The following is a 5246-nucleotide window of genomic DNA, read 5'->3' as shown; positions in this document are numbered from 1 at the left end:
TCTCACACACACACAAACTTATTGCTTATATAATAATAATAACAATAATAATAGTATGGATCTTTACTCAGGGCATTGCTCTCTTGTTCATGGATGGAATACTGCAAATTCTGCAATACGGAATAAATAAAAGTTGCTTTTTAACAATACAAAAAGTTTGTGCAGAACCAGTGGTGTATTCTGGTTTTGTGCTGCACAAAACTTGGGCAACCCCCTTCCAAAATTTCTCATCCTTACAGACACACGCCCTCACTGATGCATGCACTGACATACACTGACTTACAGTTACACTGTAACTGTACAATGTAACTGTAACTGTCATTGTCACACACACTGTTTAACCAACACACACTTTCACTGAAACATACACATTCACAGACATATGCACTCACTCATTCACAGTTACACTCATTCACATTCACTGACAAACACGCATTCACTGACAGACACATACACACTCACTGACAAGACACACATGCACACTCACTGACAGAAATGCATACACACTCACTCAATGTCAGACACACACTGGTACACACATATATTCACTGACAGATACACACACTGACAAACACACATATACAACACTCACTGACAGACATATATACACTCAGTTGCAAACAAATCGACCAGGGATTCAGCTTGTATCACTAGAACATAAGCATACAACGCAACATAGTGTAATACAGTTAGATTAAAATATTCATTTTATCTTTCAAGGTTGCACTCACAAGATGATGGATTTTTTCAAGCCCTCAGGTTGCCTCCCCTGTAGTTTGGGGGGTTCCTTCTTTTGTCTGGTTGCCACGCCAACTCCAAATTTAGGAAGTCCACACACTCCCAATGGTTGGTAAAAAAAAGGAAATTTATTGGCTTTAAAAGTATAAAAATCAAATCATAAAATGATACTACTGGTCCTACGCGTTTCGTCTCCCTTGGGAAACTTCCTCAGGGACCCAGTATCAAATTTCAATTAAAACATACAATTTACATACACTGTCAAAACATCAAGTGTACAAATAAGCCTATTTTCCCCCTTCCCCTCTCAAACCCTTAAATATGTTCAAGCTGGGAGTTCATTGGTGGTGTGGTGGGCGTTGGTGCAGAATCCTCTTCCTATTGGGCTTCCTATTTGTAGTATGGAGGGTGTCTCAGCTGTTTCCATGTACTTCAATCTTTTTTCGCGGTCAAAATCTCCTGTCCGTCTTCACTTCCGGTTCGGCGCACTTCCGTGCGTTCCATTGTGACTTTGTTAAGATGGCCGTGCGTTCCATTGGATTCAGTGGCTCAAATTTGAATCGTTGCCCTCTGGTGGTCGCCAGAGGTAATATCATGGATATGCATGATGTTAACGTCAATTTGGAAGAAAAAATAAATGGAAGGAGACAACATGTTGATTTGCATTCTTTTTCCTTCAACTACTACATATTTTCAGCATATTTTTCAACCATTTTTCTTCATTTCATTCATCAGTTTGCACTTGTCCTTCCTTGAACCTCTATAAAACTTTAATTATATTTTTAATATTGGATCTTGATGTTAATTGTTAGTCTCCCATTATGAAAGGGTTTTCACTAAATATATCCCTATTTTGCCATATTTTCACTATATGCGTATATATATATATATCTATTTCGTTATATATAGTCAGGACATTGCATACTGATGAATATCTTTAATGAACACAGTTAACAACCATAATCTATTTTTCAATAACCCTCTTATCTCCTATTTATATATAAATTTTTCTCAATATTTTCATTTTTATTATTATTGATATACAATTACTATTATTAATGTCTTCATTTCTGAACAAATGTTTCCAAATATTAATTTACTTTTGTGTATGCATTATGCCTCTCTCCTTTGAGTACTTATTTTAATCAATTGTTGTATTATTGTCTGTTAGAAATCCTAAACATTAGAATGGAACAAAGAATATAAATATACATATGTGTATGTTGTTTACGTGTATGTCTTGCATACCTCCTTCAAAACCTTTTTTCATTTCTTTATTTTTATTTGTTTTTTTATTTTATTTTTTTATTATTTTTTATTTTTTTATTTTTTTATATTTCATTATTTTTCATTCTTCTTGTCTATTTGATGTCTATTCTCTAATTTCTATAGAAATACCTTTCCAATCAGGTGAATACCTCATAACTGTTAATTCAGGAAGCACACTAAGTCCACATCGACATTCAATCCCTTAGGATTAAGTGTCTGTAATTTGTGGATCCAGTATGTCTCCCTCTGAGCCAGCTTTTGATCTCTATTACCTCCCCTCCAATGTGGGGAAATTTTTTCTATAGCTGTACATCTTAGTTTCTTTAAATTGAACAAGGGGCAGGAATTGCAGTGGGTCGGTACTGAATGGGTTTTTAAATCTTTTTTGATGTTATTAATGTGTTCCATTGCTCTGATTTTAAAAGCCCTTTTTGTGCGGCCTATATATTGCTTACCGCACGGACACTGTAGTAAATATACCACATAGTCTGTGAGGCAGCCAATATTGTTTTTTATCGGGAAATTTTCTCCTGTGATATTGCTTTTAAAGTGTGTATTGGTTCCCAAATTAGCAGTCGAGCATGCTTTACATTTTTTACATCCTTTAAACCCATTTGTTTCCTTTTTTAAAAGATCTTTTTTTTGTTTTATGGCATAACTTGGAGCCAAAAGATTTTTCAGATTTTTATTTTTTCTATATATTAATGTTGGTTTTTTCGGCAATATCTCTCCCAAGAGGGGGTCTTCCAGCAGGATTGGCCAAAATTTTTTCAAACTTTTTTTGATTTTAAAATGATCGGTATTGTATTGAGTTATGAAAGCTGTACGGAATTTCTCTCCATCCTGCTTAACTTTTATATTATTTTGTAATAATTCCTCCCTTCCTTTTCCTGACATAATTCTAATTTCCTTGTCTATTGAATTTTTATTATAACCCTTTTTAACCAACTTTTTCTTTATATGATCTGCCTGTTGTATGAAGTCATCAGGATGGGAACAGTTGCGTCTCACCCTCGTCAGTTGTCCTTTTGCAATTCCCCTCAACCATGGTTGGTGATGGCAGCTTTTTTTGTGGACGTAACTGTTCCCATCCGTCGGCTTGAAATAACATTTGGTTTTTATCTCCCTTCCTTCTCCAAATAAAGTCAAATCCAAAAAGTGTATTTCATTTTTATTCCAAATTGGTGAAAAACGTAAGTTATAGTCGTTATCATTTAGATAACCTACAAAAGATACAAACGACGTGTGTGTGCCCTTCCAAATAATTAGCACATCATCAATAAACCTCCGCCATAGCACCAGATCCGCCACCCAGTCATGCCCTCGCCACACAGAAAGATCCTCCCATCTTCTCATGTATGTGTTGGCATAACTGGGGGCGAACCTGGTGCCCATGGCGGTCCCCGTGGTTTGTAAATAAAAACACCCATCAAAGTAAAAATAATTGTGTTTCAAAATAAATTCTACTGCTTTCCAAATAAATTCTTTTGTATGATTAGACAAATCTTTGTCTTTACTCATAAAGTGGTTGATTGCTTCCAACCCCAAAGTGTGACTTATCACCGTGTAGAGAGATGCCACGTCCAACGTGGCCCAACTATAGTTATCCTGCCATTCTAAATTTTCTATTTCTTGTAAAAAAGATTTAGTGTCTTTCGTATAAGATAAGGCCTCTTGGGCATATGGTTGAAGGTATGAGTCCACGAAGGCAGATAGATTGGCCGTTATGGAATCTATCCCACTAATAATGGGTCTTCCCGGCGGAGTATGTAGATTTTTGTGAATTTTGGGGATAAAATAAAATATTGGGATGGTGGGGTATTTATTAAACAAAAATTCAAAGTTTTTTTGTGAGATGACTCCATCATTTTTACCCATCACCAATAATTCATTTAATTTAGAATTGAATATTGAAGTGGGATCACTGTCCAATTTCCTGTATGTTTTTATATCTTGTAAGATGTTGTTACTTTCCCTCATATAGTATTCTGTGGACATTACCACTATCCCCCCCCCCTTATCCGCTTCCTTGATGATAATATCGTCTCTTTCTTTAAGGATTTTGAGGCCCTCTCTATCTGCCTTCGTTAGATTATCATTCTTCTGATATTCCGAATTTTTATGTGACTTTATGGATTTTCGCAATTCCTTTTCCACCATGTGCTCAAAGGTTTCCAGATGTGAACCTTTACTATACACAGGATAGAAATGAGATTTTGGTTTAAAATTCAATCTACTTGAATCCCTAGGTTCCCCCTGCTGGTAATGTATTGGATATTTCAAAAAATGTCTTTTAACTGTTAAATTCCGAACGTATTTTTTCAAATCAATATACAAATTGAAATCATTAGCTTTTTGATTTGGGGCAAATTTCATGCCCTTTTCTAACAAATTAATCTCTTGTTTGGATAATGGCTTTCCTGAGATGTTAAAAATACCTTTCTCTATCTCTTGTAAGGGGAGATGTGTTCCCTTCTCGAAGGATTTGTGTACTCCTCCATTCTCTTCCGTTTCGATGGTGTTTCCACCGAGAGGGGTGCAAACCGATTCGGGTGTGTTATCACCTCCTCCCTTGGTTTGAAGTAGTTGGTGATAGATCTCTCTTTTGGAACTCTTGTTCTCCCCATAAAATTTCTCTCATTTCCCTCATTGGATGAATTCCTCTTGCTGTACTCCGCACCTTTACTAGCTACTTGGGCATAAGTTAAACTCCTCCTTCTATCATTTGATGGACTCCCTTCTCTGTGTCTGTATCTAGGGCTCCTAATTGGGGTATAATTTGCTCCCCTTGTTGGTTCTGGTTTCCTATTATCCTTAAATTCTTTTCGATTATCTCCTATTTTATTCCTCGCTCTCTTGTCCGGGGTTCTATAAGGTTTATAGTTATTAAACATATTTTTTGTTGATTTCCTCTTATTTACAATTTTTAACCTAGTCGAAAAGGTATTTCTTATTTTATCATCCCTATCTCTCTTGTATTTTTTGTTTTTAGTGTCTGCAATTTTTTCATCTAAAGTTTTTAACCTTTTTTGCATCATTTCCTCTTTGATTTTGAAATCCTCGTTATCTATATTCAATGTATGATTAGTTTCTAGTTCCTCTAATTCTTGTTCTAATCTCTCTTTCGATTCTTTAGAATGTTTAACAATCAACTCCATTAATTGGAAAGAGCATTTATACAGAATCTCATCCCATTTATTTAGGAACTCTTCATTGTCTTGACCAAATGCTGGTATTTT

Source organism: Pelobates fuscus, chromosome 1 (assembly GCF_036172605.1).
Source record: "Pelobates fuscus isolate aPelFus1 chromosome 1, aPelFus1.pri, whole genome shotgun sequence".
Taxonomy (NCBI): Eukaryota; Metazoa; Chordata; class Amphibia; order Anura; family Pelobatidae; genus Pelobates; species Pelobates fuscus.
Note: the sequence above shows the minus strand (reverse complement) of the source record.